The 25,312-nt window shown below is 39.6% G+C and overlaps 1 long non-coding RNA gene across 3 annotated transcripts in view; it reads right to left on the minus strand.

Moving 5' to 3' along the window:
- Positions 1 to 2,003: 2,003 nt before the first annotated feature.
- The window catches only part of LOC149456550 (uncharacterized), a 60,281-nt gene continuing 36,972 nt past the window's right edge, over positions 2,004 to 25,312 (minus strand). Inside the window, exons 2-6 of one of the 3 annotated variants that reach the window (XR_016313859.1) lie at positions 25,168 to 25,218; positions 24,859 to 25,011; positions 18,565 to 18,682; positions 3,083 to 3,130; positions 2,004 to 2,218 (exon numbers count right to left, since the gene is read on the minus strand). This is a non-coding gene — a long non-coding RNA (uncharacterized LOC149456550). Of the gene's footprint in view, positions 2,219 to 2,865; positions 3,131 to 18,564; positions 18,683 to 24,858; positions 25,012 to 25,167; positions 25,219 to 25,312 lie in introns of all 3 variants that reach the window. The other 2 variants (XR_016313857.1, XR_016313858.1) reach the window with 2 other exon arrangements.

Here is a 25,312-nt window from a genome sequence, read left to right on the forward strand (position 1 = left end):
AACTCCGCGGAGGACACGACTGTCCACCCAAAGTGTGGAGAGACTGACGTTTGTGAAAATGAATCAGGCGTGGATTAGTCTGGATTTCAAACCACCAGTTCCTGACACAACTGACTAAATCCGCCATGAATCATGCCCCAAACATGTGCCACTTTCAGGTCTCCTCACACTGCTGGTGTGTTCCATTTTTTTGTCATAGGGTGCTGGCAGATTACGGGCCTCCCATAGCTGCTGCCAGGCCCCTAATCTGCCATGGGCCCCTATACCGCCTCCTCATGCTGCTGCCAGGTCCAGAGTCTCTCATGGGTCCCTGTACGGCCTCCCATTGCTGCTGTCTCCATCGCCACACTCTGCCATGTGCCACTTTCAGGTCTCCTCACACTGCTGGTGGGTTCCATTTTTTGTCATAGGGTGCTGGCAGATTACGGGCCTCCCATAGCTGCTGCCAGGCCCCTAATCTGCCATGGGCCCCCGTACCGACTCCTCATGCTGCTGCCACGCCCGTAATCTGTCATGGGCCCCTGTTGTCGCTTGTTGGCATATTCCGCTCGTTCAGATGCTCCTTCTCCTGCTACTCCTCTTCACGGATTCCGTCAGCAGTCTTTCTTGGAATCCGTTTCCAAGAGACAACAGTTTGCGAGCACGCACCCGACGGTGCAGAAGCTGAACGTCCTCCTGTCCAAGTTGCTGCTGCCAGGCTCGTAATCTGTCATGCGCCCCTGTACCGCCTCCTCATGCTGCTGCCAGGTCCAGAGTGTGTCATGGGCCCCCGTACCGACTCCTCATGCTGCTGCCAGGCCCGTAATCTGTCATGGGCCCCTGTACCGCCTCCCCATGCTGCTGCCAGGTCCAGAGTGTGTCATGGGTCCCTGTACGGCCTCCCATTGCTGCTGCCAGGCCCGTAATCTGCCATGGGCCCCCGTACCGACTCCTCATGCTGCTGCCAGGCCCGTAATCTGTCATGGGCCCCTGTACCGCCTCCTCATGCTGCTGCCAGGTCCAGAGTGTGTCATGGGTCCCTGTACGGCCTCCCATTGCTGCTGTCTCCATCGCCACACTCTGCCATGTGCCACTTTCAGGTCTCCTCACACTGCTGGTGGTTTCCATTTTTGTCATAGGGTGCTGTATGGCCTCCCATTGCTGCTGCCTCCACCGCCACACTCTGGTTTTGGCCCCGTGACTGCCCAAATGAGTGAAGTGTGCGGTGATTCTAAGATCGACGGCACTCATCTGCATGTCATACTGACTGTCAGTATTATTTCTCTTCCCCAGCAGACTCCAAGGGCATTTAAATTAAAGGTACAGTGTTCTGCACTAATATAAAGTCTCTCTGAAGCCTAGAAACACCCTTTTATAAGTTAAATTCGCAGCGAATATATTCGACTCGAATCGAAATTTTTTCACGAATTCGCCGAATCAGTCGAATTGAATTTTTGAATACTTCGCTCATCTCTAGTCATCTCACATGAAGATCCAGAAGATTTAATACAAAATACAAAATACCAATATAGTACAACACTGTTTTCTAAAAAAATCTCTCCCAGATAGAAAGCCACTCACATTATAATATATTAACTGTCCATTCCCATTAATACCCATAGAAGGAGCCATCAAGTGTATCACTTTGCTAAGACACTCCAAGTTCCTTTCTGAATTTCCAATAAACTGTGCTTTAAAGAAACCATTCAACCTTTTATCTGTGCTTGTGCGGATAGTCCCCCAAAAAGCAAAGACTAATATAGTGTGATATTGCTTATAAACAATGCTTGAAAAACATACAACCACTCCCATTTCCATAGCACCAAAATAGTGCATATCCCTTTAAATGATACAGGTCCACCGCAGACAAGTGTTTAATAGTCACTCCATGCACCTTATCAGATCCGTGCCTTTCAAATCACTTTCCACCAAACTCCTCCACTTTCAATAATCTCCTTCTTAACTCCAGCTTCTCTCCAGGGTTCCCATGCAAGAGAAATCATACATAGGCCATAATGCAGTAAAACCTTATAAAACAATATATTTATTCAAATCTATGCACTTACAAAAATTCAGTTTAAAAAACGCCTGTAACCACTTCCAAAATGGCTGCTGTGACACTTCCAGCGAACACGATTGCGTCAGTTCCGGCATCTGATGTCACTTCCAACTGGTTTTGTCATCAAAGCTTCCAAGGATGTCATCTTGCTATGGGGCCACATGATCTATAGTTGTGCCTCTGAATTGTAAAGTTAGGGAAACCATACTTTAGTGGTGAAAAAACTTTATACAGTAATATACTAATGATCAATCCTATGTAAAAACCTATCTATTAATGTAAGAGCATAATAATGATATTAAGCAAAAAGAAGCCTTTTTCTGCAGATTCAGTTACAGTTATGATTTCTTTTAGAAGATACAACTCAGCAGTCTGCAGATTGTCTCTTTAGATAGAAATCAATCAGTAACACTGTCTTGTGATTTGTATTTAGTGGCAAAGCTGTGTCTGTTCCCATGCAGAACCTTTGAAAACAATGTTAAAAGATTATTATCCTTTGTGTTATATTTAGCATGCTTCCTTTTACCCAAATGCAATATCACACTGAATGATACAATTATAGACAATTCCTTTCTGAACTACATTGTGTCATACAAACAGCTTGTCTAATTTAGTTTTATGCTTCCAGACTAGACATTACTTGAAAACTACTTGTATTATTACTATAATTGTAATGTTAGACAAGAGTGTTTTTCACATTAAGCGTAATTATTAATGAGGTTGGAAGGAATCATGCTTGTTATAAGTTATGATCATTTTTACTGGAGAGTAAAGAAAGACAGAAAAATAAAGAGAAAAAGAGAAACAGAAAGAAAGTCTAAACTTACTTGAAACTTGTACTTGTATTTTTGCTATTATTGTATTATTAGTTGGGGTTGCTTTTCATATTAAGCAAAATTGTTAAAGTGGAATTACACTGCATCTGAGCATTATCTTGTGTAAGGGCAGGTGGTTCATGTATCATTTATTTCCTGGAATCTATCTGCCCTTAGTTTAGGCATGTGCTTAGCTGAGAAAGCACCTCCTCCCCTCCTGAAGATCTACCTTGGATGTATGACATCATTTTCCTAGGCCTGGAAAACCAGGAAGTAACTGAAGAAACATAAAAGAAAGTTTAAACAAGTAAATATGATACGCTTTCCTATCTATTTACTAATATTAGCAGCATAACGATTAAAAATAGTCAACATTGATTGAAAGGGTGAAGGAGGGTAAATAAGATGATAATTTTTACAAAAGAAAGAGGGAGAGAGAGAAAGAAAGAGAGAGAGAGAGAAAAGGGACAGAGAGAAAAGAGCGAGAGCAGGGGCAGACTGACCATTCAAGCACTTGGGCATTGCCCAAGGCCCCAGGTCAGTAGGGGGCCCCATGAGATGCCCCTGGTACCTTTCATTGGCTTTTTCATAGGCTTTTTTGGGTGTGGGCGAGGACACAGGGGCCCCATGATCCCCTATTGCCCAGGGGCCCCATGAGTTGTCAGTCCACCCCTGAGAGAGAGAAAGCAAAAGGAGAGAAAGAGGGAGAGAGAGAGAGAAAAAAGAGAGAGAGAATGAAAGAAGGGGGGAGAAGGAAAGAAAGAGAAAGAAAGAAAGAAAGAAAGAAAGAAAGAAAGAAAGAAAGAAAGAAAGAAAAAGAAAGAAAGAAAGAGAAAGAGAAAGAAAGAAAGAAAGAAAGAAAGAAAGAAAGAAAGAAAGAGAAACAAAGATTTTTTGAAAAACAATATAGGATTGTCTAGCTTGTGATGGACAAATGTACTATGTAGGTAACTTCCTGAAAGATGAATCCTTTTAATTTAGTATACTTAATTTAAATTTTTCACACATTTGTTAAATCTGACAAGTTATTCATTTGCATAAACTAGCGAGGGATTAATACAAAAGTAGGCCATGTTATTTTACCATTTGATGTGCTATGACTCACAAGGTTTGACATGATTCACGACATTTGTTCCATACAAAATAATTTGATTCATTATTATTATGACTTACATTTCAACTCTGTATGCTACACTTCATCAGAATTACTTAAAAATGTATCAAACATTAAAAAACCCTTCTTCATATATCCCTGTGTAGTCACCAGGAAAGAGGCATCCTCCTGTTCCACATCCTCTTTGAGAACTTCATCCCACTGCTGTTTGCATTTCCCTTGCATCCTAGTCTCAGCACAAGTTACAATTTGATTGAACACTCTCCTTTAGATCTACCAAGAAGTATGTAGTGCAAAATTCTGCCTGTTTGGATACAAATTGATTGCATAGTTCAGGTAGGGCCTTGTATTACACAGTTTTGGTAGGTCTAAAATTTATTGTACAGAGATTGTATAGTCAGTTTGTGTCATGTATGTTGACGATAGATGGTTCAAATCTTTGCTGGTTCAGCCATGTCTGGGTAGGCTAATTGTACCAAAGTTGATCCATCGATTCACTTGGGTACAATCAGCATGTCGGATTTCTAGCATGTAATTATTGCTAGTGGCTATAGCCGCTAGCAATAATCACTGTTTTTTCCCAGCAGGGAAGGCTCCCCCATGCTCCTCCCGCAAGAAGAACACAAGAGCTTTGCGGGAGGGATTCTCCCATTATAACTGACTGCTGTGGTGGCAGGAAAGAAAATTGCATCATCTTTGGCCTGCCTAAGTCTGTCAGGTTCATGGCCCTTTGATCATGAAGTAAATTGATCACACCATTTACATTTTATTAATAATAAAAGGGGAGTGTCTGAAAACTGTATTAGAGAAGAATACCAGGCATGAATTAGTATTAGTAACAATAGACTGAAACATTTAGGCCACCACAGACGGCAGTGGCATGTGACTACCTACACATGATATGTCAAAATATTGTTATCTGTTCAGCAGTAATATGATAGATCTCAGGGGTCTAGATCAGTGGTCTCTAAACGGTGGCCTGGGGGCCAGATGTGGCTCTTTGCTTGCTTATATGCTGCCCTTGAAACATTATTCCCCCCACTGTCAGCAACAATGGGGCATAGTTCCTGCCACTGACACTGACAATGGGACACTATTCCTCCCATTGATACCCAGTGATGGGGCACTATTCCTCCCATTGACACCAATGATGAGACACTATTCATCCCAGCGATACCAATGATGGGGCACTATTCCTCCCATTGATACCAATGCTGGGGCATTGTTTATTCATGTTGATGCCAGGACATTGATTTCTCCCACTGGCCTTAGTCCAGCCCCCCCAAAGTATGAAGGACAGTAAACTGGCCCTTTGTTTAGAAAGTTTGGAGACCCCTGGTCTAGATAATAGAGTGTGCCTCCTACTTTACAGATATAACCAAATTCAAAGGATGTTTTAGATAACCATGCATGGCACAGTGATGCCATTGCACACTGCAGATCTGGAAAGGGGGTTGATAGACTTACACTTTCTGTTTCGCCTATTTATAAATTCTGCTGTTACCAAATTCTTCTCCAGTTAAGTTTTTTTATCTTTTGCCCAAAAAAGTAACACCGCTTTAGCCAATGTAGTGACCTTCAGGCAGAAAAAAAGAATCCTCAGCTTTGGGGTGGATTGACATTACCGCAGGTTGGAAGATTAAAATGACGTTGGACACCAGTCACTTTCTGTCTTTTCATAGCTGTTTTATTGCTCCAGGCTCAGAGGGAGAGAAGGTTAGGGATTCAGATACCTCCAGCAACATGTCTTTCAGATTACGACCCCACTCCTTCTATCACAGGGCATAAAGACAGCATGGATCGCTGGCAGAACTATATTTGGCTAGTCACCTCTGGTTATGGCAGGGTGGCTGCACTGAGAAAAAATTGCTTCTGCGTTCTCTATATACATTGAAGAAATTTTAACAAACATAGCAGACTCCTACTTTTTCCTGTTCTTTTTTTTTACACTGTGTCCATTTCAGTCTGATTTCTGAGTTGGAGGGTCTGTGTTTATTATTACGACCTGAGCAAATCTCAGTGGTTTAATATGAAAAGCTGCAATGTCAGGATCCCTTTGTAGACCAGCCTTATAGAGTATCTCATCAAAATGAAATATCTATTGCAGGGGAAGACTAAAATCTTACTTGTATTTTAATGTAGACATTGGGGGAAAACAATCAACCAATTACAGAATTTTTTTTACAGTTTAAGAAAAAAACAGCTGTTGCAGATTGAAATGCAAAGGTACAATACTTTTTAAAATGAATTACAAACTGGCTTCTGTAGCAATTCTATATGCTACATTAATTTTTAAAAAGTAGAGTTTGCCTTTTAAAAATTATACATCTCTTCACAATGAAGCCTTCCCATTTTTTGTCTTGCAGCCTTTTTTTAGAATGTATACTGATCTGTGCATGCACAGTTCAGTGTAAATTCTTATTGTGCATTTGTACCACGATGGCTTTTTCCGAAAGATGCCAAACCCAGAAGATGACCGGGTGATGTTGTAGGTATTCGTGGGGAGTTCATGGAACTTGCATTGCTGGGGAAGAGAGATGAGTATAGATCACTTTAGTTCCAGTTTAAAGTAGAACCAGACCAAGTCACTGAATCTCATATATAAATGTGAACACTTGTTTTTAGTCTTCTTTTTGCATGTAAATATTTATTGTGTTTAGCAATCTATCATGCAAAGGTCATACAGGCTCAAGGAGACAATAAATCTAAAATTCCAATAGATGGCAGTACAAAGCTGTATGCACATGGTAACACACTTGGTCAGCATAGCATCAGTTGCACAGCTCCCGATGTACACAGGACGATGTCTTTTGACACACTGACTTATGAAGGTCGGTGCTCCCTGTGATTGTGCATGCAGCCTTGTGCCGCAATCTGTTGGTGTGTTACAAAACTTTTGAAGCTTTTTGATATCACCTCATATTTGATACATAAGGTTATCAGTCTTTTTAGATCTGCCACTTTTATTAAAGTGTATGTAATGTTTGCCCCTTTTTGGTCTGCTAAATATAGAATTGGAAGTGTTTGGTTATACCTGTTGATCAGTGCTAAAAGAAATGTTGATCTTGTCAGAAATTAAAGACGGTCCTGTGTCTACTGCACACTTCATTTGTTATCTCCTATTTTTTTTTTTTATTTAGGACTACATGATGATTAGACTTTGTTGTGGAGATCTGATAGTAGAAGTGGTTGCATAATTTAGAAAAAGACAATAAACAGGGCTTTGTATGCTGTTACCTGTGTTGGTGAAGCACTTGAACTAGCCATTATTAGCCAAAAACCTCAGCTAGAAAAGCTAATTGCAACAACTGCTCATGAACGAATGCCTTGGTTTCACAGGGCTATCTCACGTGTGGAATCTGAACAGCTACTGCTGCATGGAGTAAAGACAAATGGAACCTTTTTGTAATCCACCTGGAAGCTGCCTGGTAATCCCTTGAACAGGGAACACATCTACCACGCTCGTTTTTAATGTTTTTGATGTAAGCAGATTGATTAAAAGGCACTTTCCAACCTTTGGAAGCCAGAGGAAAGGCTCAAACATCTTTAAAGAAATACCAAGTTGGAGTTTGGACATTGCTTTATTTATTTAAATTTTGGACTTTAAATGACACTGGATATTAATTTTACTATATTTGCGGAAATGACTTTGTTTACTTTATTTATTTATTTATTTATTTTAATTGAACACATTTTGCTTGCATAGTTGTATATTTTGGAGATTTATTTTCTAAAGATTTGATTGCCACTAAATATAGGGTGGGGGTTTAGAAGGTGGGGACCCATTCATACTGTTATTTAATTATTTATCTCTTTCAAGGGTGAAAGTTTCTTTGTGAATATTGGGATAGTTTGTTAGACCTATTTGGTACCGTATTTCACACTTATAAATAAACAGGGCTTGTTCTACCCCAATCCCAAAGGTGGATGGATGGATGAATGATTAGCCTCCACTCCTGCAACCTGCCATCTAAAGTACCACTTCTCAGCAGCTTATTTCAAGGCAATCAATCAACCAGGTATAGCGCAAGCATCATATAAAAGAGGAAGGGAAACCACTCATGGTTTAGTTTAAAAAAAAATGCATTTATTACAAACTAAGTATCTATTCACATATAAGCAAAATAAGTCAGCATATCAAAAATACAGTGTCCAGCACCCTGGCAGCAAGATGAAGTTGCTCCGCCCAGCGCGTTTCACCCAAATAGAGGTAGTTACTGGGGCAATGGAGATCCTCCTCATATATATTGAGGTGTAATTTCTTTGGTAAGCAGCTTTAGTTGCTTCCTCTCTTTATGTGATTGCACGTTTTACATACAGAGGACTCTGCAGATGCACTTTGGACTCTATCTGAACTTTTTATTATTTAATTATGATTTCATATGCACTGATATTTTCCTCACCAATATTCACTGTAATTGTTTATTTATATTTGAATTTTAATTATGTAGCCTCCCTTCTGACGTCATCGCGTTGGCCGCCATCTTGGACTTGGTTTATGAAATGATTGATGCCCTTTTTCCTCCAGTGTTTTGTAAATGCGATTCCTTTTGCTTAGAAAGTAACCTGGTTTTACTGCACTATGGGAAGCACTTTTTATTTTACATGAGCTTATCTCAATATCAACATTGGAATAGCTTATTGACATCTAAGTGGAACGCAGGGTCCCCGATAAAGTACAGGAGTTGGAACGGAGCTGTGTCCATATAGAGCACACTATGACCCACTATAATTGAGGGGTATGTCAATCTGGTAAGCCTCTGATTTGTCCATACGGTGGTGGCCATTCACATTGGTGGTTTTTGATGGAATGAAGATTGCTTCTATTGATCACTAAATTCCAGTAATCTGATTTGCACTTATATGGACCGTGAGAAGGATTTCACATATGTGGACTTTGAGCACTTTATTGTCCTTCAACAGATTGTTTGTAATTTAAATTATTTAATTGGTTTGAGCACTTATTGTGTATTTATTAGCTTGTTTATTATTATTAATTTTTTTCACACAATCATCACTTAATTCACACACTTAGCGAAACTCTAAATTATTTATATATACAGGTGAAACTCGAAAAATTAGAATATCGTGCAATTATTCATTGGTTATTCATTCATATAAGTTCATTTATTTCAGTAATGCAACTTAAAAGGTGAATCTAATATATGAGATAGACTCATTACATGCAAAGCAAGATAGTTCAAGCTGTGATTTGTCATGATTGTGATGATTATGGCTTACAGCTCATGAAAACCCCAAATCCACAATCTCAGAAAATTAGAATATTACATGCAATCAATAAAACAAGGACTGTACATAGAACAATATCGGACCTCTGAAAAGTATAAGCATGCATATGTACTCAGTACTTAGTTTGGGCCCCTTTTGCAGCAATTACTGCCTCAATGCAGCGTGGCATGGAAGCTATCAGCCTGTGGCACTGCTGAGGTGTTATGGAAGACAAGGATGCTTCAATAGCGCCCTTCAGCTCTTCTGCATTGTTCGGTCTCATGTCTCTCATCTTTCTCTTGGCAATGCCTATAGATTCTCTAGATAGGTTTAGGTCAGGCGAGTTTGCTGGCCAATCAAGCACAGTAATCCCACGGTCATTGAACCAGGTTTTGGTGCTTTTGGCAGTGTGGGCAGGTGCCAAGTCCTGCTGGAAAATTAAGTCAGCATCCCCATAAAGCTCGTCTGCGGAAGGAAGCATGAAGAGCTCCAAAATCTCCTGGTAGATGGCTGCGTTGACCCTGGACTTAATGAAGCACAGTGGACCAACACCAGCAGATGACATGGCTCCCCAAATCAACACAGACTGTGGAAACTTCACACTGGACTTCAAGCATCTTGCAGTGTGTTCCTCTCCATTCTTCCTCCATACTCTGGGTCCTTGGTTTCCAAATGAAATGCAAAAGTTGCTCTCATCAGAAAAGAGGACTTTGGACCACTGAGCAACAGACCAGGTCTGTTTTTCTTTAGCCCAAGTAAGACGCTTCTGACATTGTTTGTTGTTCAGGAGCGGCTTGACAAGAGGAATATGACAAGCCCATGTCCAGGATCCGTCTGTGTGTGGTGGCTCTTGATGCACTGACTCCAGCCTAAGTCCACTCCTTGTGAAAGTCCCCAACACTTTTGAATGGCCTTTTCCTGACAATCCGCTCCAGGCTGCGGTCATCCCTGCTTCTTGTGCAACTTTTTCTTCCACACTTTTCCCTTCCACATAACTTTCTATTAATGTGCTTTGATACAGCACTTTGGGAACATTCAACTTCTTTTGCAATTATCTTTTGAAGCTTTCCCTCCTTATAGAGGGTGTCAATGATGGTTTTCTGCACAACTGTCAGGTCAGCAGTCTTTCCCATGATTGTGGTTCCTACTGAACCAGACTGAGAGACCATTTAAAGGCTCAGGAACCCTTTGCAGATGTTATGGCTTAATTAGCTGATTAGAGTGGGACACTTTGAGCCTAGAATATTGCACCTTTTCACAATATTCTAATTTTCTGAGATTGTGGATTTGGGGTTTTCATGAGCTGTAAGCCATAATCATCACAATTATAACAAATCACGGCTTGAACTATCTTGCTTTGCATGTAATGAGTCTATCTCATATATTAGTTTTACCTTTTAAGTTGCTTTACTGAAATAAATGAACTTTTGCACGATATTCTAATTTTTCTAATTTCACCTGTATATTATGAATTGCCATGCATTTCTTTCACTGATTTGATATTCACTTTATTTATTTGCTTTGGTTGATAGCACGACATACATATATTCTTTGTTTTGTCTTTATCCTATGTGGGGATAAATGAGTGCAGCTGTCTGTGCTGGAATTTTCCTTTGTGATTTGTTATTCAATATTTTGACTATTTTAATGCAGGATTTCTGTTGGTATCATATGTATTTTTCTTGCAAGCTTTGTAAAGGTATAAAACATGGGAAAGTGTGCATGTAGTACAGTGCAAATACTGCTTTTTCTGACATATGCTTTAAAAGAATACCTGGGGATCCGGCCATGAAGGTCCTTGTTCAGGCACTTCCTCTTATGGGGACAGCTGCATCATAATTGTGCTCCTGTGTTGTCACCTTGTCACATTTATCCCTAATCTCGACTATGGGGTTGATTTACTAAAACTGGAGCGTGCAAAATCTGGTGCAGCTCTGTAGAGAAACCAATCAGCTTCCAGGTTTTCTTCTCAAAGCTTAACTGAACAGCTTAAGCTGCACCAGATTTTGCACTATCCAGTTTTGGTAAATCAACCACTATAAATGGCAATGTTGGTCCATATTGATAAGTTGTGCTTGAATATCACTGTCCATATTAAAAACCTTATTTATTTATTACAGATACTGTATACAGCACCATTAATTTACGCAGTGCTTTAAATATATATTGTACATTCACATCAGTCCCTAACCCTGAAGGGGTGTACAATCTAAGGTCCCTAGCTCACATTCATACATACACATACTAGGACCAATTTAGACAGGAGCCAGTTAACCTACCAGCATGTCCTTGGAGTGTATCTGGAGTACCCGGAGGAAACCCATGCATGCACGGGGAGAACATGCAAACTCCGTGCAGGTAGTGCCTTTTTACAGTGCAACAGAGGCACTATCTGCAATGTCATCAGCAGAAACATTTGACACACTTGTTGACCATTTGGGTTGGAACCACCTGGACTTTCAAATAGAACTTCTTTCATTTGTGGCTTACACCACTGAAAGCAGCACAACCTTCAGAGAATGCACTTGAAATCAGTCTTCCTGTTACAGTAATCCTCAGGGACAGTGGTCAACACCTTTTCCAGCCAGAGACTAAGTGGAAACAAGCAATATTACCTGTAGCATATCATCACTGAGCATAAAGGTTTGCAAGTGCAAATTAATACTGTATATGTGCAATCTGTTTCTGATGGACTGTGGTAGCTACAGATTGTGTCAGCATTCCAAGATTTATAGCTGGAGAATAAACTTTTATTGAGTTGTCACTGCCCATACTGTAAACTGAAGCAAACCCCTAGACAGGTAATTGCGCTTATACTATGAGTCAGTAGCTAAAGTATTTGTAGCTGCTGATTTTTTTTTTTGGGGGGGTGGGTGCCCAGAGCTCTAGATTAAAAGGTTAATTCACCAAAAGACTATCTGATGCTTGGAAGTTTTCCAGCAGAGATAGTGAGTCAATCAACAGTAAGTCAATTTAAACATTCTCTAGGATGAACTCTGATCTATACTTAAACAAAAAATTAACAAAGTAATTAATAAAAAGAAAAAAAAAATGAAAAGTTGCTCGATAGACCACTTGTTCCTATGAGTATTCTGGTGTCCGTTTATGAACCAGCGGTAATAGATCGCTGCTCAGTTCTCCGGCATTCTCGGAGAACACAGTTCTCCTGTGAATGCAGTTTATGAAGCAGTTCTCCGAACGAAGGGAGAACGGTCTCCAAACGCTGGAAAACGGTCTACAAACTCTGAAAAACGGCTCATTTTACTATAATCTCTCGAGATTATAGTAAAAGATCAGTTTACTAAACAGAGGTAAACTATCTCTGCTTAGTTTTCGGTCCCTCTGATTCTCCAGCTCTGGGCTGGAGAATCTGGAGGGAGAACACAGATCTCCAGAGAAGGGCTGACATGATCTCCTGAGTGTCATAAACTGTGAATGACCAGAGAATAGCTGAGATTCGTTGAATCGCAGCTATTCTCTGTGTCATAAAAGGACACCTCTGTTGGTTTACACCTACTTACAATTTCTTATATATCATTTTTGTTTATCTAGAAGTCTATACATGCACGAGGAGCATGGGCAGACCTGCAGTAGAAGCTGTCATGTTTTGCAGTTCATCTCAAGGTTCCATTCAATTTTTTGTTTTTTTGCTATAACTGAAGTGAATGTGGACTATGCTTTACAATTACACAACTGAAAGATCCATGTAATGTTTTTTATAGGACATTTGGCTAATATTCAGAAAAGACATTAGCCAAGCAAATCTGACCTTAAATTCCTTAAAAGTGACAATCCCTTTGGAAAAAAGCACCTGGTAAGCAAATGTTTACCAGTTTTCAAATGACCCCTGAAGTGTCATGGTGTTAATAAAGTAACCCTCACTTCAGTTCAGCAGGTGTTCTCCAGAAGTAGCTCTAGTTTTTTTTTTCAATTTGCCATTCCAGCATCAAGTAGAGAGGAAAAATACATTTATCCACCCCACTAGCATTTACATTAGCTTTGATTTCTAAGAGAAACTCTACTTTTTAGAGCTGGAACCTAACCAATAGTCAGTTTTGGGCTGAAGGCTAAATCTGTGGCTTGCACAGCTGTGCTTAATATAACTCAATTATTTCACTACCTTAAGTGTTAGCTTCAAACTGTTAAACCAGCAAAAACATAATTACATGAGTTTAAAATATCCATATGTTTCATGAGTAGGGCAATTGTGTTTTAGTACTAAAAAATAACATATTTTAAACTCTCTGACAATATATTTGTTTTAAACCATGTGTTCAGTGCCATGAGCGTTTACTGCTTGTAGTTACACAACAGAGAATTATAATAAGCCATCACTGAATCAAGATTTAAATGACTAATGATAAGCCTTAAAATGTTAAGTATACCCTCTTTCACACTCTAATTAAATGCAAGATCAGTACATTCGTTGATGTGGATTTCATTTTATAAGAAGTTAAAATCTTTAGAAAGTAAAAATAACAATGCCATAAAAAGGGGCGATTTACAGGGACCTATCTATGTTTAGAAACAATAAGAACATTGGACATGCATGTTGATTTTTCAGTGCATGTCACTTCTACTTAACAATGCAATGTGTGGCATCAGCTTATTTTGTCATCATCGTTAACAGAAAGTCACTGGAATTGTTGCAATCTACTACAAGGTTCAATTTGGCGATGACCTGCTGCTTTCATCAATTTATATAAGGTGCAAGGCACTGAATATTTTGTGAAACAATGTATGTACCCACAGTGAAGAAAAATATATTTGAAATATATTTAAAAAAATATTCTTCCCAAATATATTGCCATATATTTGAAATGCTACAATTTTGGCCATATTCAATATATTTCAAAATATATTTCAGTGAATATATATATATATATATATATATATATATATATATATATATATACACACACACTGCATATTGAAATGTGTTTTTATTACAAAATATATAAAAAATATTTAAAAAATAAATTTCAAATATACTGTATGTCTTTAAAAATACAAATCTAGATTTTTGGAATGCATTTACAAATATATGTAAAAATATATGTTAACATGACTTTTTTATATGTTAAAAAAAAATCAGAAGAATATATTTAAAAAATATATATTTTTAAAAAATATCTATTTTTTAAATATATTCTTCAGATTTTTGAACATATAAAAAATCTATTTTAACATATATTTTTACATATATTTGTAAATGCATTCCAAAAATGTAGATTTGTATTTTTAAAGACATACAGTATATTTGAAATATATTTTTCATATGTTTTGTAATAAAAACGCATTTCAACATGCTATGTATATATATTTAATGAAATATATTTCAAATGGCCACAATTGTAGCATTGCAAATATATAGCAATATATTTGGGAAAAATATTTTTAAAATATATTTCAAATATATTTTTCTTCCATATGGGTGTATATATAGATACTTATTTATGACATCATGACAGGGACTAGCACTGTCACAATGTATATATATAAGGAAATCTGAGAACATACAATCAGCCTGCCAGGATGTTAAATAAAGGGGAACTTTATGAAAAAATGCTAGAATAAATATTTTAGCAGAAGAGACCATGTGAAGAAAAAACAAACTGTATGTGCCACTTGTACAGTACAAGCTACACTCCTTGCCCATTCCTACAATCCAAAGGTTGCAAAGAATATCAAACCAAGGAGCTGATCTATCAGTCCTGGAGGAAGAAAAAACAACCAGGTGAGTCTGTCATAATGTGCAAGTTTACTGTGGACAGTTTTGTTTCAAGTGGTTGAAGTGGTTAGCACTCATGCTCGTAGCTCTGGGTTTCAAAGAGTACTAAAGGACTAATCATGTGATTATAAAATCAGAGGACCCAGAGCTTAAAACTGAAATTGACCTGTACAGTGAGCTTCCCTCCAATTACACTACTAGTTTTTTCCCTATGCTAGACTCACCATTGAGATACTTTTGTATATTGTGATCATATCTCACCTTCAGTGTCTCTTCTCCAGGAAGAGCAAGTTTATTGCTTTTAGTCGTTGCTCATAGCTGAGGTCCTCTAGCCCCTTATTAGTTTTTTGCCCTTCTCTGGACACTCTACAGTTCCGGTACATCCTTCCTGAAGACTGGTGACCAGAACTGGACGCATACTGAAGATGTGGTTGGATCAGAGTTTTGTAAAATGGTAGAATGATAGTTTTATCTCTTGAATAAATACCCTCTTCACTGCATGCTAATAGTCTGCTAGCTTTGCTTGCCACAGATTGGCATTGCACGTTATTGCTGATCCTGTGGTCTTCCTGTGGTCTTCTTTTCATCCTGGATTCTTTCCCTTGCAAGTAAGTTGCATTCATGTTTTTAGCCCCCAAGCAGGGGCGGACTGACAACTCACGGGGCCACCGGGCAACAGGGGATCATAAAACTCAAAAAAGCTTATGAAAAAGGTACCAGGGGCATCTCATGGGGCCCCCTACTGACCTCGGGCCCTCGGCCAGTGCCCGAGTTTCCAAATGATCAGTCCGCCCCTGCCCCCAAGTGCATTACTTTACATTTTTTCAATATCAAACCTTATTTGCCATGTAGTTGTTCACCTCTTTATTTAATCAAGGTCTTCTTGTAAAGCTTTATAACCCGCTGTGACGTTATTACCCTTCTTAGCTTGATATCATCAGAAAACACTCAGATTTAACTATTTATGCCAACCTCTATATCATTTACGTGCAATTTAAACAGAACTGGTCCGAGGAAAAAACTTTGGGGTACCCCACTAACAAGTCCAGACCGTTCAGAAGATATACTATTTATCACCACCTCTGAACATGCTCCTGTAACCAGTTTTCTATCCAGGTACATACACTATCGTCATTTTGTAAATTAGGCATTTATGGGGAACTGTATCGAACGCTTTGGCTAAATCCAGATACACCACATCCACGGGCATTCCTCTGTCTAGATTACAGCTCACTTCCTCATAAAATTTTAACAGGTGGTCTGGCAAGAACAGTCTTTTATAGATTCATGTTGGTTACTACTAATGATACTGTTTTCAGAAGCAAATTCTTGAATATTGTCCCTTAGCATCCCCTTCAAAAGTTTAAAAACCATTGATATTAGACTGGCTGGTCTGTAGTTCCCAGGTATATATCTTGGCCCTTTTTTGAATATTGGCCCCATGTTAGCTTTTTACCAATCAGCTGGTACCATTTCAGTCACTGAGCTGGCCTTAAACATTAGAAATATTGTTCTGGCTATAAGATGGCTATGTTTTTTGAGGGTTCCTTGGTGTAAATCATCTGGTCCTTGTGATTTATTCACATTAAGTTTTTCAAGTCTCTTTTGGACACTGGCTTCTGTTAGCCACAAGGGTGTTACTAACAATGCAGTCTTGTTTAATATACCCCTCCTTTTCCTTTGTAAAAACCTAGGAGAAGAATGCACTAGTTGTCCTCTCCTTGTCACTTGTAACTAACTTCCCCCAACAATATGCTCTGACCTCATATTTTTACTATAATATTTTAAAAACATTTTTGAGGATTTTTTTTTTACTCTTCTTCGCTATGTGTCTCTCATGGTATATTTTATCTGCCCTGATTGCCCTCTTACATTTTTTGTTTGCTGTTGTCGAAGAGAACGGAAAAAACTGTTATTATTATACAGGATTTATATAGTGCCAACAGTTTACGCAGTACTTTACAACAAGTACAATTACAATACAATTTATTACAGGAGGAATCAGAGGGCCCTGCTTGTTACAGCTTACAATCTAAGAGGGAGGTACAAGAGATACAAGAGGTAATAACTGTGGGGTATTGGCTGATGAAGAAGATACATGTACAGTTGCAGGGGCGGACTGACAACTCATGGGGCCCCCGGGCAATAGGGGATCATGGGGCCCCTGTGTCCTTGCCCACACTCAAAAAGGCCTATAAAAAAGGTACCCGGGGCATTTCATGGGGCCCCCTACTGACCCCGGGCACTCGGGCAGTGCCCGAATGGTCAGTCCGCCCCTGTACAGTTGTTAGGTAGGGGCAGGATAGGCCACTCTGAGATGAGTTTTCAGTGATCGCCTAAAAGTGGACAGAGTAGGAGACAGTTGGGCACATTGGGGTAGGGAGTTCCAGAGGACAGGAGAGGCTCTGTAGAAGTCCTGGAGGGGAGCATGAGAGGAGGTGACCAGAGAGCTAGAGAGTAGGAGGTCTTGGGAGGCATGAAGAGAACGATTTGGTTTGTTTTTTGAGACAAGGGTAGTGATGTTGCTGGGGGCTGAGTTGTGGATGGCTGTTATAATTATCTTATGCCTCTCTCCCAGCAGCCAGAGCTCTTCTACACTCTCCAATGATTTGGGTTTTGGGTGGGCCCCTGGCTTTCTCATGTACAATGCAGGATTAGCAATCTACACTGCAAGGGTCAATTTTTATTTTTACTGGGGCTCAGCTTCAACATGGAAGACCCCACAGTGGGATGCTCATGGTAATGTGTTTTCAAATGAGTAGACTACAGGCAAGAAGATGACAAAGGAAACTACTAACCCACTAAACAGTGGTGTCATTGGATGGACTAATATCTGTGATTCAATTATGGCTAGAATTGCTCTTTAACACCTGGACAAAAATGTTAAAAATTCTGGTTGTTACAAAAGGGTGCTTCTGTCTGCATTGTGCACTATCCTGGACATCTCACAGACATCAGAGACAATAGGTGTCAGGAATTCTCTTTCAAGTATGTTGTTTCTGTCTCTCTCCCTCTCCCTTCAGACCTCCACACACTGCCATAAAAAACAGAAACACTGACATTATCTTATAGCAGGTTCTGTATCAATTATATCCAGCTGCTTCATTTCAAACTGTGTTATGAAAAACATACTTCAAATGAAAAATTGAGTCACCTGTTTGAACCGGGAGCTTAAAAACACTGGACGTGATGACTGCAATGGGTAAAATATCATCTTAAATTTAGACAGACAAGACGAAAGTAGAGAAATGTAGTGGGAACTATGGCCTCAACCTTTCCCAAAGCAAAGAAAACCAGAATATCTGTGAAGGGGTGAAAAGAGTTTCTCAGGAATAGTGCATGCTTTCAAATGACTTCTGAGAGTTGATAACACTAAAGCATTCAGAAATAGCAAACTTTAATGAAAAAAACTTTTTTTTTTACATTTTTATTGTTCTTATATGAAAAGCAATCCCAAAGCTAGCACGTCTGATCATTCACAGAACTTTGAAATTAAGAAATAGCTCCACTTGGAATGTGAAGCTTTGCATGGCTACTTTGTAGAACAGCAGAGCTCATTTTTATCTGACCTGGAACATGAACAGTATGCAAAGGAAAAAGTGAGGGTTTCTCATGTAACAATCAAATTCACTCTTACCTGTGTAGTTTACATTTGATCCGTTACTGAAGTCTTTTTGAGGTGCATTTTGCATTCGTGCACATGCGTTTTGGACACGTTTTTTATGCGTTTTGCAGTTTATTTTTTCAACTTGTTGCTGGGCAGAATAAAACAAAAAATGCGTCAAAAACGCGGAAAAAGCACATCAAAAACACACTACATGCATCATCTCAATTGAAGTCTATAGAACCAAAAACGCAACGTTTTGCGTTTAAAAAAGTCCCTAACCCTTTCCAAAAAACACACCTGGTGAAAACGCAGAGAAGTGAGCCTGTCCCATTGGAAATCATGTTAAATGGACTGTAGTGCATTTCTGCAAAACGCAAAATGCAGCGGAAAACGCATAGGTGTGAACCTAGCCTTACTTAGTCACATACAGATTGTATTTTTTTATTTCAGGTACTTATATTGCACCATCAATTTACGCAGCGTTTTTACATATATATATTGTACATTCACATTAGTCCCTAACCCTCAAGAGGTGTACAATCTAAGGTCCCTAACTTACATTCATACATACACATACTAGGGCCAATTTAGACAGGAGCCAATTCACCTACCAGCATGTCTTTGGAGTGTGGGAGGAAACTGGAGTACCCAGAGGAAACCCACACAGGCACAGGGAGAACATGCAAACTCCAAACAGGAGGTGCTGTGGCTGGGATTTGAACTAATGGCCCTAGTCCTGCCAGGTGGAAGTGCTAACCATTTAGCCACTGTGCTGTCCAGTATTGTGATTTTGCATAAGGTACATATTCTTTATTTGTTATGGTCAGGACAAAAAAAATGTACATTATTTTTTTTAAGCCAAGAAGTATTTCACTAAACATTCTATTAAACTGTATCTAAAGCCAAACCTTCACATTCTTCTAGTGAACATTAGAAAAAAATATAAAAATCTGTTTTTGATTCTGTGTCTGGGTCCTCTATGTGCTCCAGATTTGCAGCTCCTAATGTACATATACTGAGTGCATGTGCAATGCACTTCTTAAACTACGAACCCCATGACTCATTGTGCCAGTTGTCTTACTGCGCATGTATCGCTGACATCATTTGGGCTGTTTCCCCTACAAGTTTATTAATGAACAAGTTATTTTGTGCTTTTTGATAAGTTTCATCATAAAAAGACATCTTCGCATGGTGATTACTGATTCGCATATGCATACATTCTGTTTGTAAGTGTAGTTTTTATGCCCAATTAAAATTGTTTAAGTGGTTTTACACTATGAGGAGTGCTCTATCTGCTTATCTTTTCATGTATATACAACCTATTGTGAATCTTACTATACACTAGAGGAGCAATACTGGTGGCCATTATTGTGATTGACATGGAGAGTTAACATCGAGGTGGAGCATATAGAACGTTTATGACCACTCTGAATAAGGGGGTCTATATATCTGGTAAACCCGCATCATATTTTCACTGCGGTGATGGGTCACACTGGTGTTAGTGGATGAAGAGTGTGTAATTCTGATGTATTGAAATCCATTGACTGAGCACTTTTTAATTTTTAGCCCTGAATCACACTGATGCAGTGTGGAATTCACAACGGTTTCTGGTCTCCGCATCATAATCGCACCCCATTCATGTGAATCGCTGTGGGTATGTATTTTAAGGTAGCAACACCCTGAAATTGGTTCGCAAAGCGCGGTGCTATGGGCAGAATCGGATCACATGGGTGTGAATACCCATGCGATCCAATTCTGGTGTGGACAAAAAAAGGGTCCTGCCCTATTTTGGTGCGGATGCGGTGTGATTTGAGCCATATAAAATGTATGGCACAAATTGCACTGCACATAAATCACATGTGATTCGCAAAGGAATGCGGTCTGGTTCCTGTGCGAATCACATGCAATGTGCCGCACCGCATCAGTGTCAATCAGGGCTAAATATGAGTAATTTTTTCTCACTGTTTTCAAATTTATATTTATTGTAATTGTTTTGAGACACTCATTCTTTTTCACCTTGGTGATTTTGTTTACATATTATTATTTTGTTTGCATGTATTTTATTATTAGTCACTGTATCGTGTAACAATTATCATCATATTTGGAATTGTTTGTATATATTCTAGTATTAGTCACTTTTTAGCACAATACTTATTTTTACAGTGTTTTAGAGGATATCCTCTTTTTTGTGTTTGCTGCTGAATTTTGCTTTGTGCACAGTTTGTGCGATTTCCAATTTTTATTGCCAGTTTATGTCATGTGCCGATGTAACCAGATCTGACACATAAAAGCACAATAAAACTCCCAATGATGAAACTTGTGAGTGGAACCAGCACAAAAGATGTCAAATACACATGTAAAGTAGAATTACATCCATGTAGTCTATAACAGGAGAGTGCCGAGGAGGGTGGCTATGTTTCCACATACAGTGAGATCATGTTAAGCAGGGGTCCTCAAACTTTTTAAACAGGGGGCCAGTTCCCTGTCCCTCAGACCGTTGGAAGGCCAGACTATAGTTTCAAAAAAAAGTTAATGACACCCGCAGCTTTGTTCACATGTTATGGCCCCCCCATGTCACTGACCCCCCCCCCCCACACACATATCAGTGTCTTCCCCATGTCACTGACCTCCACACATGTCACTGTCCTCAGCACATGTCACTGGCCCCCCACATCTCACTGTCCTCCGCATGTCACAGCCCTCCCATGTCACTGACCCCCCCTCCACATATCAGTGTCTTCCCCATGTCACTGACCTCCACACATGTCACTGTCCTCAGCACGTCACTGGCCCCCCACATGTCATTGTCCTCCGCATGTCACAGCCCCCCCATGTCACTGACCCCCACACATGTCACTGTCCTCAGCACATGTCACTGGCCCCCCACATGTCATTGTCCTCCGCATGTCACAGCCCCCCCATGTCACTGACCCCCACACGTCACTGTCCTCAGCACATGTCACTGGCCCCCCATATGTCATTGTCCTCCTCATGTCACAGCCCCCTCATGTCACTGACTCCCACACATGTCACTGACCTCAGCACATGTCAATGGCCACCCACATGTCACTGTCCTCCGCATGTCACAGCGCCCCCATGTCACTGACCCCCACACAAGTCACTGTCCTCAGCACATGTCACTGACCCGAACACATGTCACTGTCCTCAGCACATGTCACTAGCCCCCCACATGTCAGTGTCTTCCCTATGTCACAACCCCCCCCCATGTAACTGTCCTCTCTCCGATTCATGATGCTCCCCAATACGGATCTTTGATTCATCTTGCTGGAGCATCGGCGGCTAGTGATCTGCGGGATGAGCGGCGTGTGTATGTGTAATCAGTGGTGAAGCAGAAAAGGGGTTAACTGTGACAGCTCTGTGCTATGGTTGTTGACCGGCGATCGGCTACTTCTTCCGAAAACCGTGACATGCGCAGATGTGTCAGGGACACACATCTTCATAGGGGAACTCATCTTGCCACTGCGGCATGCTGGGTACTGTGCGAGCCCCGCCCATCGTGTCATCCCCATAGGACGGCTTGGTTGGAGGGTGAGGGGCGGGGCCGGTGAGGCAGTGAATTTTGTATCTCCTGTGTGTGCCGGATATTACAAAACACCCGGCGGGTCGGATAAATGTCTTCGGCGGGTCGCATGTGGACCGCGGGCCGTAGTGTGAGGACCCCTGATGTAAAGGGAATGTAGCCACCCTCCTGTAGGAAAATAAAAAAAGGGGTTATACAAAAATGCGCCATAGGCCTCTATAGTCAGTATCAAAAATTGGTAGATGCATGTATAGCTGCAATCATACCAAAAGCCAAACTACTGCTGACTCCACCCTAGAATAAATTGGTTCGATCACCGAAACTCATCAATAGATCCTAAAACAATCAAGGGCAATAGATAGTTTAGTAAGCTGCATGGTCACTTTTGAAACCTCCTTTTGGGGTAATCTATTACCCTTGATTGTTTTACCCTCCTGTAGGAAGCTGTAGCAGAGAAGAATACAAATATATTTTTCAAGATGTGCTGCCCACATATGGGCTTTAAACCTGTTCCAGATTTTACTGCTTACTGCTATCTGTGTCCTCACTAGGTAGTCACCCTTTCTATTTGTCCTGGTGATGAATGATGATTGTCAGTGGGGCAGAAAGTAATGAAAAATGTTCACGGTTGTCACAGGAATAGAGAGAGATGGCAAAGTTTCCACTGGGAACATCAATTTCAATGAAAACTTTCCCTTTGGAGAGATTTCCTCTTAACATTTGTTGTGTCTATGGGACAGAAAGTAAAGGCAAACCTTTTCGGTTGCTCTCAGAAAGCAAAGCAAAACCTGAAAGGGTTTCTGACCATTCCCCACTGTATCCAAAACTGGAAAACAAAATTGGCTTTAGACATATTTTTAAGAGCTCAGCAGCTTAAATTGGATTGTACACAACACAAGTGAATGCGTCACAACAGTAATTCCTTCCCTTTCTCCTCTTTTGGTGCCATCCAAGCTTTTGACCCTAGACAGAGTATGGCTGATTTACCAAAGGAGTTGAAAATCTTCTCAAACTGAATTACTAATTATGTGTAGATGAAATAACTAAATTTAAATTTGCTTTACACATGTTTGAATAATTAAAGTGAGTAGTCTCACAATTTATTGAGTAAAGATTCTCAACTCCTTCAGTAAATCAGGCTTAATGCTTCAGAGTTGAATACTACTGCTGTGCTCTCATTTTCAAAAACCAACAGCATTGTGAGAATCCTGTTTCAATCATGCATAATATATAAAATGTTTTTAATTAAATTCTATAGATAGGTAGAAAAAATACATAAATAATTCAGATTAAAATTCTAAAATATTAAAATGATCCAAGACCATTATAATCTCATTTAGGATTGTCACAGCACAATAAATGCACCCTTTAATATTACGGACAGTCCAGAGGCACCCCATTCTAAAATGTAAAAAACGATTCAATAGAAACAATAGTTTTATATAACGCAGCAACATCCAAACATGTAGGACACCCAACATTTGAGGTGATTTATTCTTCCAAAGCAAATACACTATTGCACATTGGTATTGACTAGTATTCCCATGTTTCTCTTCTCCCTCAGTTGTTCTCCATCACTAAGTTAATGTGCCCCCAGCACTGATAATGAGGGGCAGGGGAGGGTCAAGCAAGGATGCTGTGCAGTCAGCTGACATCCTCCTTATCAACTGATGATGTAATTGGTTGTCAGGATGCCGGTGGCTAGAAGGTAGTAATGGTGCACAATTAAAATCTGTGGCTTTGTGAAACTAAAAGACTGGCTTGTATACAAGTTTTGGGCAATTTTTAGACATTTTGCCAAGGCACCCCTGAAGAGACCTCAAGGCACCCCAGAAAGGCTGTTTTATACTATAGTGGTTCTAAAGAGCCCATACGTGTGTTCCCATAGCAAGCTGCTTCCTATAGGGGCACACAGAAAAGAGGAGGAGTGGACAACGCTGGTGAGGAACCCCAGAAGGGAGGTACAGAACCACTCTGTGCAATACCAGTGCACAGAGCAGGTAAGTATAAACCTCTTTTTTTATTTTAGGTAAAAAAAGGAAGCCTTTACAGTCACTATAAATGAAATTAGATCAGGTCATGATACTTAACAAGGCAGTTGTAGCCATCACAGGCTTTCAGTGTTAATGGTGGGTTCCAGATCATCTGCAACTTACATGGAAATGTCATGTAATTAAAAAGTCCTATTTCCTTAAGTGACAAGCAAAATTAGAAATAATATACAAAGTACCAAAAATAAGAAAAAAACAAATGTTTGCCAACCAATAATGCATATTATTAAATAGTGCTGTTCTATAACTCAGTAAGTAATAGCTTCCTAAAATAAAAGCCAAATGCTGGTTATAGAAGCTCCTTACCAAACTGCAAACTAATCTCTTGTAAGGAACTCGCATTTGCACATGGATAAACTCAATTTAATAGAAATATGAGACAAGCCTGTTTTGTGTTTCTGGAGATGCTCAACATTTACTCCTTTTGTGCCAGTGGAGCCAAATTCACAGTACCAGTGCAAGAGAGTAAGACATTTGTACAGAAAAGGTTAATATTTCATAATCACATTTTCACAGATGAAAAGAGCAAACAGATGTTCCCTCGTCATAATACATCATATTGACCAGATGTTCAGAAATGTTCCAAGGAAAGCACCCAAGACAGGATAGATTGTAAAGACAGAAAGCACATTTCAGTACAGAATAAAACTCTATTGAAACAATACTGTATGTAAAAATGTATATACAGAAATATATTGGTTGCACTAAAACTGGAACAATCCAATCACTTACCATCACAATACATGAACCTTTTAAAAATGTATCATACATTGAACTGGTGGGAATTGTAGCAATTAGAAGCACTCAACATGTCTCCAATTCAGTCACTTCGTCAGCAGTAGAAGTAAAACAGTTTTTTTTCATTTGTTTTAATTTTGCGACTGTCTGTTAGAAATAGAGATTGACAATATTACAATGAAGTGCTTACTTTATCAAGAGTATCCAGTTTACAAATTTGTCATTAGAATCATTGTACACTATTATTATGTGCTTTTATATAGGCAAATAAACACAAGTGAAATTAAATAGATCATGCTATACCTGTGTTTCTATGAATCCTGGTCTTGCAGCAATAAAGTATGTCGCCCAATCCTGTCCAAGAATATACATGATATTCAGTCAAAGGTTTTCATATTATTTACATATTGTGGTTGTCATGAAACCCAGAACTAATAAATGTTACCTA

Source organism: Staurois parvus, unplaced genomic scaffold, assembly GCF_062004578.1.
Source record: "Staurois parvus isolate SC_StPar_1 unplaced genomic scaffold, SC_StPar_1.0 ptg000358l, whole genome shotgun sequence".
NCBI classification, from domain to species: Eukaryota; Metazoa; Chordata; class Amphibia; order Anura; family Ranidae; genus Staurois; species Staurois parvus.